The sequence below is a fragment of the Elephas maximus genome, chromosome X, assembly GCF_024166365.1.
Source record: "Elephas maximus indicus isolate mEleMax1 chromosome X, mEleMax1 primary haplotype, whole genome shotgun sequence".
In the NCBI taxonomy this organism is placed as follows: domain Eukaryota; kingdom Metazoa; phylum Chordata; class Mammalia; order Proboscidea; family Elephantidae; genus Elephas; species Elephas maximus.
The window spans coordinates 55503208-55519624 of record NC_064846.1 but is presented as its reverse complement, the minus strand read 5'-3'; the positions used below and the strand labels follow the sequence as shown (position 1 = coordinate 55519624).

The following is a 16417-nucleotide window of genomic DNA, read 5'->3' as shown; positions in this document are numbered from 1 at the left end:
TGTGGTGGCTGGGGACGTGGGGGGTGTGAGGATAAGGCAAAATCAAGAATGACCCCTAGGCTTTTTGTTTGGACATGTGGATAGACGGTGGTGCTGTTTTCTGAGACAAGTCGTTTCAAATGTGTTGGAAACCATCTCAAGGTAATTTGGTCATCAAACAGTGGTTATAGTGAAGATTGTTTTCGTTGTTGTTAGATGCCATCGAGTCGATTCTGACTGATAGCGACTCTATGCACGACAGAGTGAAACACTACCTGGTCCTGTGCCATCCTCACAACCATTGTTGCAGCCACTTTGTCAGTCCATCTTGTTGAGGGTCTTCCTCTTTTTCACTGACCCTGTACCCTACCAAGCATGATGTCCTCTCCAGGGACTGATCCCTCCTGATAACATATCCAAAGTATGTGAGACAAAGTTTCACCATCCTCACTTCTAAGGAGCAGTCTGGTTGTACTTCTTCCAAGACAGATTTGTTTGTTCTTCTGGCAGTCCATGGTGTATTCAATATTCTTCGCCAACACAATAATTCAAAGGCATCAGTTCTTCTTCAGGCTTCCTTATTCATTGTCCAACTTTTGCATTCATATGGGGCAATTGAAAATATCATGGCTTGGGCCAGGTGCACTTTAGTCCTCAAAGTGACATCTTTGCTTTTCAACACTTTGAAGAGGTCTTTTGGAGATTTGTCCAATGCAATAAATAAGTGGTTTGATTGCTTTGCTGCTGTTTCCATGGGTGTTGATTGTGTATCCAAGTAAAATGAAATCCTTGACAACTTCGATCTTTTCTCCATTTGTTATGATGTTGCTTATTAGTCCAGTTGTGAAGATTTTTGTGTTCTTTATCTTAAGGTGTAATCCATACTGAAGGCTGTAGTCTTTGATCTTCATCAGTAAGTGCTTCAAGTCCTCTTCACTTTCAGCAAGCAAGGTTGTGTCATCTGCATATTGCAGGTTGTTAATGAGTCTTCCTCCAGTCCTGATGCCATGTTCTTCTTCATAGAGTCCAGCTTCTTGGATTGTTTGCTCAGCATACAAATTGAATAAGTATGGTGTAAGGATACAACCCTGACACAAACCTTTCTTGATTTTAAGTCACGCAGTATCCTTCATTCTGTTTGACCAACTGCCACCTGGTCTATGTACAGGTTCCCTGTGAGCACAATTAAGTGTTCTGGAATTCTCATTCTTCACAATGTTACCCATAATTTGTTATGATCCACACAGTCGAATATCTTAGCACAGTCGATAAAACACAGGTAAACATCTTTCTGGTATTCTCTGTTTTCAATCAGGATCCATCTGACATCAGCAATAATGTCCCTCATTCCACGTCCTCTTCTGAATCTGGTGGACCACAAGTACCTCATTTGCATAGTTCCATCCAGTCATTTGGTGGGAGTTGAAAGACCATGGCAAGAAAGGCTATATAAAACGATACATTGCACTGCCGGCTATCCACTGGCTTTTTCTAGCCATGGTTCTTTCATTCTTGAAGGATAACTTGCCCCTCCAAGTCATTTTACCAGTCCAAAACAGCCATTAATGGTTAGTCCTTGAGCAAAGAGTCCTCAGGGTGAGGTTACCTAGGTACTAGCCATTTAGGCAGGTATCCATCTGATCTGGTCAGGTTCTCCAAAAGTCATCTTTTCTTCACCCTTTCTGGCCTCTGATAAAATTTAACTGAGAGAAGATTATTGCCTTGTCCTGAGCCTCTCTGGAGGTATCAGCATCTTCCCCCACCCTCTCTCACCCAGATGCATCAGGAAAAGAGGAATCTATTCAGTAGGGATCATCCTTGTCCCCCCCCCCATTTTGAGTGTAAGCACACCCATGAAAGCATGTAAGCCAGTCACTTCATGCCTTTATCTCCCCCCATTTTACTAGCCAATTTTAAAATTACCCATCCTTATCAAACCAGTACTCTGAGGAGACAAGCATGTTCCTTGGTCTTGAAGAATCTCCTGTTCCGGTTGGGAGTTTGAGCATCTGCATCCATAAGCAAAATCCAGTCCAGAGCAAGCCATCAAATTGCAGCAATGTACACCAGCTCTTGGTGTCAAACATCTTTCTCTACATTCAGAGGGGCTCTGGTCAGTTCATCCCTAGCCATCTAAGCTAGGTCAGTGGGTACCAGCCATAGGTTTGGGAGTCCACACACCTCCCTGCACTTCAGACCAGCCAACCCCTTCTCTCTCCCCCTCTCATGCCTAGCCTCTGTGGGCAAGGTCAACGGGTGCCAGTGGAACATGTCCATCTCTTCATTGCTGCGACTCCCAATCTACTCATCTCGTGGCCCCAGGTGGTCACTTCAAGTGAGCATACCAGGCTGTCTACTCACCAGCTCCCTTTAACTTCCAATCCTGGAAGGGGTTCTTCTGATGGGAACTGACTTACCCTGTCTCAAATCATTCAATGGCAAACTACTTGCTTGAAATTCAGAAAGCAAAGCCATCATTTTTTTTTCTTTCTGTAAGTCCTTTCTTCAACTGCAGATTTCTTGCTCAGTCAGCAGTTCTGGGTGGGTCTGCATGGCTTTTCAAATGCGCATTTCCTGACTGGAAAGATTCTGTGATGGGGGGCTCAGGTTTTCCACCTAAGTCCACAATATTCTATACACATGACTAAATTGCATTCAAGCCATCAGCCTGTTTCTTTTGGGCAAACCCTAGTTCCCTTTTTTGGCATATCCAGTCAAGAGAGAACTTTCTGGAAGGCTGGATGGCAAAGGAGGCATACCCAGGGTTCAAGGAAACTGATGGCCTTCAGATGGAAAGTACGTTCTCTTTTTATGCTGAAGAGAAAGCTCTATGTGAGTGTAAAATAAAGATCATTTTTATTATCGTGCTTTGAAAATAGATAACCTATATAAGCAAACAGGAATTTATGCCAGTGACAGCTTTTGAATTTGCTGTCTTTGCATGTAAATACATTTCTATGATAATATTTTAATTTACAACAAAATTTCAGGCTTTTTTTTTATACAGACCTTGTGTTACACTGTACAGGTGTCCCAAAATTTATTTCATCAGTACTCTCATGATGAAAATTCCCTTTCTTTACCATTTTTTCTATTACAAACAATAGTATACTTAACACCCTTGCTCATATGTAAGCAAATATCTTTGTAAGCATTTCTTTATAAGTTCTTAAAAGTGTTTTTCCCCAACTGTAAAGCCTATAAAATTTTAAGTTAATACATTACATTCAAAAATGCTATAACTAATTCCCATTCCTCACGACGCCGTATGAAAGTGCCTTTTCTCCACTCATGGGAAAGAATGTGAAGTGTTGCTAATCTGGCAGGCAACAAATCCTCTCTCATCATCGTTTTCATGACAACGTGCCTTTAATGCCTGACCACAATGCCATCCCATGGATGTGGCCTCATCAATTTTTCAACTCCAGGTTGTTTGGGATTCACAGTGTTTCACATACTGCCTATTGTACACAGTGTGTGGATGGCATCCTTTCCCTCTGTAGACTGCTAAAGCGTGCGGTCCTGGGCGCACTTCACATGGCCGTCTGTCAGCGCCTGTGAGCTGCATGTGTCCTCTTGGCCCCGGTGAACTGTCTCTGGAGAATGCTAGTGTTGTGGTAACAGAATATGAGGAGTGTGTGTGTATGAGTGTGTGTGAGTGTGTGTATGTGTGAATGTGAGTGTGTTTATGTGTGTACATAAGCGCGAGTGTATGTGTGTGTATGAGTGTGTGTAAGCATGTGGGTGTGTGAGTGTGTGTGGGAATGTGGGAGTGTATGTGTGTGTATGTGTAAGTTTGTAAGTGTGTGAGTGTGGATGTATGAGTGTGAGTTTTTGAGTGTGCTGAAGACATTTCCCTCTGCTTCCTTCTGCCCCTTCGTGGCTTTGCTTCCCATTAGGTCTCTCGTCAGGCCCAGAAGTCGAGGTAGTCCTTATGACCAAATCATCACAAACATCCTCCACTGTGTCCAGAAGATGAATTTCTCAAAGGGGAGTTGTTGCTGCAAAGGGTGGGCACTTATGTAGCCTTTGGATAAGTATTGCCGTACAGACACCCAGAAAGGCAGTTCCAAGTTAGAGTCCCCAAAGGGGAGTCATGTGAGAAAGGCCCCAGAGCAGAGAAGAAAGTCATGATGCTGATACCCTGTCACAAAGGACAGGCCCTAGACTCTGACCTGGACCCACACTCAAGCCACTGACACAGTTGGAAGACACCAGCATGATCAGAAGTAAATTGAATTTTGTACACAAGCACAGTCTCATGTCAGGGAGGATGGGTGACTTCTTGAAAAAACACAAGACCTGGGATACAGCTACAGTGTTATGTAAATTCATGCTTGTATAAAACTTAGGCATCAAGGTCTTTGTATTAAAAAGGTTGTCACTGTGGTACAACAGAAGACCAGGCCAACATTATATTTTTAACAGCTTTATTGAAAATGTAATTTACAGACTATAAAATGCATGTATTTTAAGGTTACAATGTGATGCTTTTCCGTCAGCATAATTGAGTTTTAGACATTTCCATTAGAGAGTCCAAAAACATGCGGTTTGCTAGTTAATTCCCTGCACCTACCCCTGGCCCCAGACAACCACAGGTCTGGACTCTGTCTTTATGAATTTGCCTATGTTGGCTTTTTTTTACTTAGCATAATGTTTTTGAGGTCCACCTCTTCTGTAGCATGGATCAGTAGTACTTCATTCCTTTTTATGGCTGATAATATTCCATTGTATGTATGTACCACATTTTGTTTATCCATTCATCGGTTGATGGACATTTGGGTTGTTTCCACATTTTTGTTATCATGAATAATACTTGTAAAAATAATAGTGTACGTGTTTTTATTTTTCCTAGATAAATATCTAAGAGTAGAGTTGCTGGATGATATAACAGCTCTATATCTAAGCATTTGAGGAGCTGCCAGACAGTTGCCCACAGAGGCTACAGCATGTTACATGCATTCAGGTTCTGATTTCTGTACGTGCTTGTCAACATTTGCTGTTATCTGTCATTTTGATTAAAGCCATGGGCAATTCTACCCTGTTACACGGGGTCGCTGTGAGTCGAAAATTGAATTGTCAGCACCTAACAACAACAACAATGAGTGTGAAGTGGTATCTCATTGTGATTTTTATTACTGTTATCATGGCATTTTTCTGCAGTAGTATCATTTCTTTTCCCTGGTGGCTAATGGTGTTGAGACTCTGTTTGCGTGCTTATTGCCCACTTGTACATCTTCTTTGGAGAGATGTCTCTTCGTATCATTAGCCCATTTTTAAAAACTGGGTTATTCTTTTTTTTTTTTATCTAACTTAAACTTTTACAATTGTACTTTAGATGAAGGTTTGCAGAGCAAACCAGCTTCTCATTAAACACTTTTATGACATTGGTTGACAGCCCCATGACATGTCAACAGTCTCCCTTCTCCAACTTGGGTTCTCTATTACCAGCTTTCCTTTCCCCTTCTACCTTGTAGTCCTTGCCCCGGGCTGGTGTGCCCCTTCAGTCTCATTTTGTGCTATGAGTTTGTCTAATCTTTGGCTAAAATGTGAACCTCCAGATTGACTTCATTACTGAGCTAGAAGGGTGACCAGGGACCACACTTTCAGGGTTTCTCCAGTCTCTGTCAGGCCAGTAAGTCTGGCCTTTTTTTTGAGTTAGAATTTTGTTCTGCATTTTTCTCGTGATCCCTGTCAGAGCAGTCAGTGGTAGTAGCCGGGCACCATCTAGTTGTACTGGACTCAGTCTGGTGGAGCCTGTGGTAGTTGTAGTCTGTTAGTCCTTTAGACTAATCTTTCCTTTGTGTCTTTAGTTTTCTTCATTGTCTCTTGCTCCCGAAAGAGTGGGACCAGTGGAGTATCTTAGATGGCCGCTCACAGGCTTTTAAGAACCCAGACGCTCCTCACCAAAGTTGAATGTAGAACATTTTCTTTAAACTATTTTATACCAGTTGAGCTAGATGTTCCCTGAGACCGTGGTCCCCACAGCCCTCAGCCCAGTCATTGGGTCTCTAAGGGAGTTTGGATTTGTCCATGGAGCTTCCATGGCCCTACCCTGAACAAGTTGTGCTGGCTTCCCCAGCATTGTATACTGTCTTACCCTTCACCAGAGTTACCAAGTATCTATTGTCTATTTAGTGTTTTTCTGCACCTACCACTCCCCTCCCTCATAGCCATCAAAGGTTGTTTCTTTTTGTGTGGAAACCTTTTCATGAGTTTTTAGAGTAGTGGTCTCATACAATATTTGTCCTTTTGTGATTGACTTATTTCACTCAGCATAATGCCCTTCACATTCATCCATGTTGTGAGATGCTTCGCAGATTCATCATTGTTCTTTATCCTTGCATAATGTTCCATTGTGTGTATGTACCATAATTTGTTTATCCATTCATCTGTTGATGGGTGTCTAGGTTGTTTCCATCTTTTTGCTATTGTGAACAATGCTGCAGTGAACATGGGTGTGCATATGTCTATTCTTGTGACGTCTCTTATTTCTCTAGGATATATTCCTAAGAGTGGGATTGCTGGGTCATGGTATTTCTATTTCTAGCTTTCTAAGGAAGCACAGAATACCATTTTCCAAAATGATTGTACCATTTTGCATTCCCACCAGCAGTGGCTGAGTTGGAGGTGCCTAGGCAGTGCCTCCTTGTTGCAAAGCCTCAGGGCCTCAGAATTGCAGAGCTACAATTCTGACTCCAACCACTAGGGGGACTCTATCTACACTGAGTACTTTTTTAGGCATCCCTTCTGCCCATCCACCCCCCACCCATCTCATTCTAAAGACAAACCAAAGTCTGTTATTTCCTTTATAAATTCCAGGTCCATTTTTTCATATGTTGTCTCTGAGATGGCTGCAGTTATTTTCTGCTATTTTCAGGTCTTTCTGTTACTTTGCCTTAATGTGAAGAAACCCTATATAGCGCAGCAAGACTTTATTAAAGCTGTGTAGGAGGGGGTCATCCCCATTCCATGGAGCTCAGTTCCACTCTCTATTTTCCCAGGTAGCATCTGAACAACTGCAAAGAAGCTCCTGCACTTCACTAAGCCTCAGCAACCTCAGAGTACTGGTGATTCTGCATTCACGGTGCCCTTGTGAGGAATACATGAGTAAAATAGATGTAACAAAGCAAGTACAGAGCTTGGCACGCAGCAGGCTCTCAGAGTTCCTTGAGTTTGCAGAATGAAGGAACACGATATGATGTAACAGACACAGATCTTGGTGCACAGCCTACCCTCAGTTCCCTGAGTTTGTAGCAATGATATCTGGCTCTCAGGCCTCCTGACCCCAGTTAACAACCTCAGCAGAGGGTAGGAGGATAGCTCAGTTGGGAATGGCTCCCTTGGTGTGAGGTTGGTAGCAAATTCAGGGAGCAGTAAGAACAGGAAGTTAAGTCTCCTTTGGCCCACAGGGCTCTCCTCTCTATGCCCTTGGGGAAGAGACTTCCTGTGAGGACTCAATCTTGCTCTTGTGGTCCTGACAAGGTGGTTTAGGGAGTGCTCTCACTTTCCTCAACAACCTTCCTCGATCTGCCCCACAGCCCAAGCTCCAGACTCAACAGATTCTCCTCAGGAAATTCCTGTGAGGACAGTGGTGACAGGACACTTGCTGAAGGCCACACCATGGGTGAGTTGGTCAGGGAAGGAGGCAGGAGGGATTCTGGGCGCTCCCCCACCCCCCCAAATACCAGGAGACCTCTTCAGAAGGGAGGTTTTAAGGACCCGGGTGACTTTTCCACTCTCCTGAGGATGGGGTTGGATGGGCCCTGAGACCCCTATCATGTTTCTGCATGGAAAACCTCTCTTCCTGTGGTTTGGTCATAGCTGAGTTGAAATCTTCCCCCTGGTTGAGATGAAAGGACTAAGTCAAGTGGTTCAGAGTTTGGGGAGTGGAGAAGGTCACCTGGGCTGGGTGTGTTGAAAATTAACATTCTTGGGATTCAAACTGGAGGTGGGGGAGGGGCTGGAAACCCACTCTTACCCTTGAATCCTCACACCAACCATACAGGGTAGATTGCATCACCCCCATAGAAGTTTCTAGAGGCTTGTTTTATGGCCCAGAATATGATCTACTCTGGAATGTTCCATGTGTAGTTGCTATATGCATGGTTCTATCCCAATAAGTAAATGTTTTTACACACATTGCTTAAATCTTCTATATCTAAACGATTTTGGGTTTACCTGTTTTGTCTGTCACTTAATTAAAATGTCCCGCTGTCACTGCGGACATGCCTGTTTCTTTACTTACTTCTGTCAGTTTTTGCTGTGTACATTTTGGCTTCTATGATAAGAGGTGCACACAGATTCAGAGTTGTTTTATTATGATTTTCTTATGGAACTGAATGTTTTATCAGTATGAAAGGTCCTTCTTTTTTTAGAAATGTTTTTCTCTTAAAGGATACTTTTTGTCTTATTAATCTGGTTTTACCAACATGATATGTTTTGTTACTTCTGGAAATTTCTCAGTGATGATCTCTTCAATTGCTACTTCTTCACTATGCCTGTTCTTTCTTTCCAAGGCTCCAATTAAACTCACGTTAGATTTAATCACTATATCCCCTTTAACTCCCTGCCCCCTCCTTTGGTATTCTCCATCATTTTATCTTACCAGGCTTCATTTTGGGTATTCTCTTTAGACCTAGCTTTCATTTCTCTAAGTGAAAGTGGGGAATTTACCTTTGACCCTTGAACTATAACACCAAACATTCAGGGTAGATTTTATTATTGCCCTAGAGCAGAAGAGGGAGATAAGGTTTAGAGATGTTTAGCAACTTGTCCCGGGTCACTCAGACTGAAAAGAGCAGAGCAGGGACTACCATCACAGAATGGACCTTTTGCCCAAGGCCTTCTGCTGTGCTGGCTCTCTCCTGGGCCGTGAATGCCCCCGACCTCTCATATCCCAGGAAGAGGAGAAAGTCTTCAACCTTTGTAGCACTGTGCTGTAGATCTTTCTACATTATAAAAGTCAGTGAAATTTCTTCCCTAGCCATAATTTTTCCACAGGACTTTTTCTGGCATTTGGACAATTGATATCTTGTTCTCAATTTCAGGGGATAATCATCAAGTTGATTATTTCCAAAGAAGAGCAAGACACTGGGGTAATTTACAAAGGAGATATGATAGTTGGTCTCAACAAGTCAGGCCCAGCATTCATCCGTCATTATACCAGGAGCAAGATAGAGACGTGGCAATGAGTGATGCCCACGTGGGCCCTGGAGTAAGATAGTAAGTGTCCACTAAGCATGGTGGCATGTACCAGCCAGTGGAATACATAATCGTGTATGTAACTCTGTGATTCCTCTTCTCCAACCTGGTAGAGTGGGCAATGGTAGGACCATATTAATGATTGAGCGAACATTATTACAGCCTTGACATCAGTAGGGCGAGGTGTGAGAAGACTTTCCTGGCATTCATGGACACCTTCTTTCTCTCCACATCCCCACAGCACACCCTATGCCATTCCAACCTACTATCGGAGAGGGAGTTGTCACAGAGGAGTCCAAGCCCATGGGAATATGGAGAGAGACAGAAAACCTCCACAGGAAGGAATGCAGGGGAACAGGCAGGATGGAACCTCTAAGAGCTGGTTCAAGGTCACAGTGAGTGTCCTGGCAAAATGCACATAATGTGCAGGAGACACAGGTTGGGTGGAGCTGTGTTGAGCTCCTGGAGACATAAGGTACTTTGCTGGGGCACAGAGAGTTGGTAACTTCTCCTTTTTCTTACTAGGTGTTAACATCCTCGATTGGTCTAAAGGTAGGTTGGGAGAAGTAATAAAAAGGGAACAGGCTGAAGGCAGGGAGAATGGGAAGTTTGTCTAAAGGCAAAGGTGGAAACTGCTCACAAGGAGATGGAGAAAATCCCACCACATGGCTCAGTTTGACTCAAACATAGGGGTTGGAGTAGGGGACAGGGATGGGGTCAAGTCTCTGGAGTCCTTGTCGGAGGGGCAGGCAGGATCTGCATTAGGTAGAATCTCCTGGAACCTTACAAAAGGAAGATCACGCTAAGGATCCTAAGTTGAATATTTGCAGGAAAACATTTGAATGTAAAAAAAAAGGTGTTTAGCAAACCAGTATCTGGAACAAAAGTTACCCATAATGGTCACTGGCCTATGTTTCGAAATTATTTTACAGCTTGGTAAAAGATGGGAAAGAAACACATGGTTGAGTCTCTATTTAAGCTTTATTTCTTTCCATCATGTCAGTCTCTGCTCCCATCCTTTCTTTCAATCCTAGATTCCATTTGGCATAAAATATGATGAGAAGCGGCTGCTGGATTTGATCCAGAGCCAATGCGGTGTCCCCTTCAACCTGATTGAGGTAAGAGAGGACAAGGAGGCGGCTGGGTGGGCACAGGGCAGGTGGAGGGGCCAGGCTGAGCAGGGAGTCTGGCCTCCTACTGTATTTCTCTTGCCCCTCTCTCTCCTTGAAGTTTCACTATGAGAACATGCAGGCCCAGTTCTTTGTGGAGAATGCCAGCATTGCCTTCGAGTTGAAGAAAGTCAGTGGCAAGATTCGGGATGAAGAAAACGAAACTGTGCATGTCAGAGCATGGCCAGGGCTAGCTAGGAGCAGGAGGGCCGGCTGCGTGGTGGGTCTTGCTTGATCTTGGGTTTCAGTGTTCCTGGTAGTTACTCAGCCTCTCTTGTCTTCTCTGCAGATATCCATCTTTGTCAGCCCCTGTGCCGTACCCCACTCTGTGCAGAAGGAGCTGAAGTCAGAAACGGTGAAACTGCCAAAGGTAATGCAGACTCAAGACATGATGTGCACCCACACCCAGATCCACTGCGTGCTCCCTCACTGATTACCTGGCTTCCGCCTCAGCCTCAGAGTCACTGACCCCTGATTCTGTCTGTGCAGGTGACCAAGAACAACGGATATGAAGTCCCCCAGCAAGCTCTTGACCTTCGGAAAGTCCGCTCAGACCCAAGTATGACTGACTGCAGTAATTTTAGGTCAGGTGCAGGCAGAGGGAGGGTTAGAGGGCAACTTAGGGAGGTTTTGGTGCGAGGGCTGGTCCAGCTGTGCCCCTCTTATGCTTCTGATTCCCTCCTCTTGGCTTCCTGAAGATGTGATGACTCATAATATTGACATGGGGCGCAATCTTAGAAACTGCATGGCTGCCTCCCTGCAGATCCTCGAAGAGAACAGGCCCAAGGTGAATGCTTAGACCCAGTGCTGAGGGGGAGGGTGGGACAGATGGGCTGGAGGGCACATTTGTCCCAGATATCACCTCTTGGACCTTCACTCTAGCTCTTCCCTCATTACAGCTTTTGTCCTTCAACTCGAACAACAACACACCCTACTAGGTGGTTGGCCTGCCTGACACCATACAGAAGGCCCCCAACCTCAAGAGCCTGAACCTCTCCAAAAATGAGGTGAGAAGCAATAGCCAGAGCACTGTTTAAAGGGAAGGTGGTAGGGCTCATTAGGGTGATGACAAGACTCAGGCACGGCGATTTGTGGGAGAGTGTGGATCTGGGCTGCAGGGCCCTCTGGCTCTCTCCCTGATTCATGTTTCCTTGTCATAATTACAGGTGAAGTCTGAAGAGGAGTTGGACAAGGCGAAAGGGCTGGAGCCAGGAGAGGTGTTTGCAGACAGGAACACTCTGTGCACCACGTTCCGAGATAAGTCCACCAACATAAGGTCAGTTGTGCCCTCTGTTGGCCCCTGACAGCCTGAGGTGCTCTTGGCACTGCCCATCTGCAGGAGGCTAGGCCCTAAACCTCTGGGAGGACCACGTGCCCTGCCCTCTTCTCTCTCTCTCTCTCACCTGTGCTTAGAGGTCTCCCTGCTTTCCTCTTGCCTGCTCACTGCTCCCCTGGCCTGGGGCCTGTTTCCTGCCTCTCTGTACCCAGCCTTCTCTGGCATGGCTTCCCCTGAATGTGCTCCAGGAAGTAGGGCTACCCTTCCTGTCCAGGATCAGGGGTGTCCAGACTGTGCCCTACTCCCTCACTGGGGATGCCTGGAGCCAGATCCTGGTGCCCTGGATTGTGAAGGCTCCTGGAGACCAGGGCCACCTCTGAGACAGGCCTTCCTGCCTCTGAGTTCAGATGGGGCTTCCCTCCCTGTGCTATGATGGGCCCTCTCTCCCTTACTCCAAAAGGGTCGCCCAACCTGCCCCAGTTGGATGCCTTATAATGACATCCGTTCCTATGGCCCAATGAAGGAACTGGGCCCTCCTGGGGGACAAATCTGAGTTTCCTGAGTAAAGGGTCAGAAACAGCTTATCTCCAGTGAGCAGAGGGCAGCTTGAGGAAGGTCCTCAGTGTGGAAGACAGGGGACAAAGGTAGATGAGGAGACAGGGGGACTCTTCTCTCAGGGGCACTGCCCCCTCCCTTCACCACATCATGGGATTCTGCCTGATCCTTCAGGGGAGCACTGGGTAGACCAATATCGTCTGATTCCTCAGACAAGGGACAAACGAGGACAGACAGAGCACTGGACACCAGGTGAGGTAGCAGATGAAGGACAGGGTGGCAGCAGGGGAGCCATTTCCCCTTTCTTCCCACCTTTCTCCCTAATCCCCACCACTCACAGTAGACATCTCCCCCTTGCCTTTCCTTGGCTTTCGCTTTCTCTTTAGTCTCCAGTCGCCTGTCTCCCCTCCCTACCTGCACTCCCTTTCTGTCCTCACCCCCTCCCTGTCTCCTGAGCCTGCCTCATCCATCTCCCTTTCCGGAATCTGGAAGCATCCTTGGGGATGTCTTGGTGTTGTCCAGGGCCAGGCCTGGCAGAGTACTGGACACCTGCTGAGGGAGCTGAGCCCTGGGCCCCACCCCATTCCCTCCTCCCTCCAGAGTCTTCCCTGGGGACTTGGAGGGAGCTAAGTGAGGCAGGGAGGGGAAGGAATCCCTGGATCCTGGGCTCCGCATGCGCTTCTGTGTCACTGGAGAAGGGGGTCAGGGCCCTCCTATGGGAGCTTCCCAGGAGGAAGGAGAGTGCGAGAGGAATATGGAGACAGCACCCACTAGCTCCTTCTGGGTGAGTCCGTGGGGGAGGTGCCCAGGGTCCAGGAGGGGTGGTAGCAATGGAGTATAGGTCGGACACACCTGGAAGTGTTCCTGTGTAGGCTTGCTTGCCTCCATGAACCAGGCCAGCTGTGCGTTTACTTGCTTTTCTGTATTGTCTTATATTTGACAGCTCAATTCTGGAATTGTTCCCCAAGTTATTACGTCTGGTAAGTGTCTTCCTTTATCCTTGACTACCCTGCTGGTACAGACAACACTCACAACCTGCCGTGAGTTCCTTAGCTCTTGACCTGGTTAGATTTTTGGATCTGACCCCTAATCCTCATGGGGGACAGACAAATAAGGGAACCTGATAAAGTCTATGGATCTTATTTGTAGTTCTTTACCGGCTACTGGGAGCCCCTGGTGAAGACATCACAGTAGTCTTGCCCATGGAATTTCCAAGGCCATTTCACCCTGACCTTTGACCCTCCCTCTCTCCTGGGCCCATCCTTTTCCCTGACCGTTCAGTACCACCTCCCTGGTCTGCACTGCTGACTTCCTCTTCCCTTCCCCGGGATAACCACGAGGTACGCCCACCCATTGTCTTTGGCACTGAAGCCTCCAAGAAGTTACCAGTCTGCAAGGTGAGGAGGTGGGTTCAAACAGGGCTGGGGGTAGGTGGGTGAGGAGATGATAACAGCCATGGTCCTGAGAACCCTTTTGATTCCAGGAGAGCATCTTCGGATCTGAGACTCTGAAGAATCTAATCTTACTATTCCTGCACCAGTAAGTATCCCTGGGACACCACAGCAGGGAGGGCTGGGATAAGCCAGATTATCCAGGCTCAGTTCTGCTCATGGGAGGCTTTCAAGTTTACTTAGGGTCTCAGACCACAGAGATCCTGTGCCCTTTACTTCCCCACAGGTATTACTGCATCTATGACTATGGGGACCGGCGGGGTCTCCTGGATGCTTACCACAATGAGGCCTGCTTCTTGCTGGCCATTCCCTTCGACTCTGAGGACCTATTTCCGTGAGTTTCACAGACCCAGTGACAGCCCTGGGCCCTGTGACTCCCCAGGAGGTACTGGCAGTCACCCACCTCGTGTTCCTCTTGTTCTCCTAGAAACAGCTTAGACAAACATTCCAAGGGGAGCAGGAATATGAGGAAGCTCAAGGACCCCAGTGAGTGTGTGAGGGGGAAGATGGGTGGGACAGGAAGAGTTAAAGGGTGAGCCATAGGGCCAGGTGAGTGAGGCAACGCCTGACCTTCTATCCTCCCCCCACAGTCCTGCGGGTTCAGTTGCTGAAACACACAAAACGTGACGTTATTGACTTTCTCAGTGTGTTGCCCAGAACCCACCATGACGTCAGCTCCTTGGTGGTGGACATGTGTGTCCACACGGTGAGCACTTTCTTTCTCCCTGAGACTGGCCCAAAGGGTGGAGGTGGGTGGGGGTTTTAGGGGGATCCTGGGAGACTGAGCTGTTTTACTCTTTCAGGAAAAGATGCTCTGCTTTTCTGTCAGCGGGGTGTTCAAGGAGGGTGAGTGTCTGTACAGTCCCTTCCACACATGCCCTACTTCTCCCTCCCCTTCACGGGCTCCCTCTCAGAACTTCCAGGCTTCCCTGATCCCTTCCCTTCCTATTCCTTCTGAGCTCCCCAGCTCCCACCCTGCCCCCAACCCACCCTGGTCTGACCTAAGCCCATACCTGTCTGCCCCACCACATCCCAGGTGTTAGGACACAGGCTGTAGAGTTTGATGGCTCTCATCCCAGTCCCTCACCCTGACACCCTGGGACACTTGCTTACCTCTCAGTCTCCTCATTTGTAAAATGGGGCTAGTAATACCCATCTCTTGGGCTGCTGTGAAAAACGAGTCAAATGAACTTGTGAAGAGTGTGTCACAGGGCCTGACACAGAGTAGGGCCCTATCACTGGGTTGTGGTTGGTTCTTTGGTTGCCCTCCCCATTGCTGACACCCCATCCTGACTCCCAGTAGACAGTTGTCCCTGTGTGGCCCCCTTCAGGGAGCCACAGGCATATCAGGTAAGACCATGTCTGGGGAAAGCTGCTGGTGAGCGTGTAAAGCATGGGCAACTCTGAGGGGAATTTTTGTTTGTTGTCCTTGAAGTGGAAGGAATGTCTCCGGCTCATGTCCGTGCCTTCACCCGGATTTTCATCGCTACTCCTTCCAGCAACTTCAGGTAACTGCTGTATTGTGCGTGCCATGTGGGAACACCCATCCCAGTCTTGGGCCAGTGGTGTCAGAAGGTGATTGTGCATTCCTCTGGCTTTCCCCAGTATTGCAGAATTCCAAAAGGTAGACCCCAGAAGCAGTCGGGCCCAGTGATTAAGAGCGTAGGCTCTGAGGCTGGAATAGAGGGTTCTCGCCCTGACCCCAGCATTCACCAGCTGTGTGACCTTGGTCAGGTTACATGACTTCTCCGTAACTGAGTGTCCTCCTCTGAATATGGAGATTAGAGTATCTACTTCCTCAGGGTGTTGTAAAGGGTAAAGGCCAGTGTGAAACACTCCCTGGGTTGGGAGTAACCTATGAATCTAGTGCAGCTGGGAGTTACTTCTCCAAAGGTAGGTTCTGTGGGAGGGGAAAGGGTACAGGCCAAGGAATGTAGGAGGCAGGCAGAGCAGGGATGGGAGAAAAGTAGTTGCTGAGTGGGAGCACAATCCTTGTTGGGGATATGGGATTGTCTGTCTGTCCAGCTGTCTGAGGGCCCATTCTTCCTCCAGCTTATGTATCGTGAATGACCAACTGTGTGTGAGGGACAGCAGCCTCATAGAGACCCAGGGTGCCTTCTCCACGGCAGTGCCCACACCTCCTCCAGCTCCCTACCCACCCTCTCCCAGGAGCAGCAGGAAATGGTGCCAGCGTTCACTGCCCAGTCTGGGATGAACCTTGAGTGGCCTCAGAAGTGAGTGCTGGGAGTGGGTGGGGATGGGGTGAGCTGGTAGGAGCTGGGGAGTGAATGATGGGAACTTACAGGTAATGCTTTTTGCTTCTTTACTTCATTCACTGTCACAAGGAACATCTTTTCCTCTCAGTACATACTACACCACCTAGTTGTTTGAACAGGTGCATAGCACTTTCTGAATTCCATGGACCCTGTTCCTTTACTGACAGGCACTGGGGTTTCCAGGAGTTCTCTCCCTTACACCCCGTGCCACAGTGCTCATTCTGCTGCTTATGCTGCAGAAACCATGTTTCTGATGCATAGATTAGGACGCGGGTTTGTGTGGTCAGTGTCTCCACTCTGCCCCTGATGGGTGTCACCCAGCCCTTCTCCACTCCATGACCCTCCATAGCAAGAACTGGGACTACACCAGAGCCTCACAAATTTTCACTCTGTCCACTGTGAGGTCTGGGAACTCAGGACAGTGAACAGAGGCCAGGTGGCCTGGGGATGACACTCAGGGCTCCTGCCTCTGATGATGTCCGACCTCCTCCCTTTGCTCCCTCCAGC

At 47.3% G+C, this 16417-nt stretch overlaps 1 pseudogene; it reads left to right on the top strand.

Annotated features, from left to right (window-relative positions):
• Positions 1 to 3137: 3137 nt before the first annotated feature.
• LOC126068703 (nuclear RNA export factor 3-like) lies at positions 3138 to 16007 on the top strand (annotated as a pseudogene).
• The last annotated feature ends 410 nt before the right edge of the window (positions 16008 to 16417 follow it).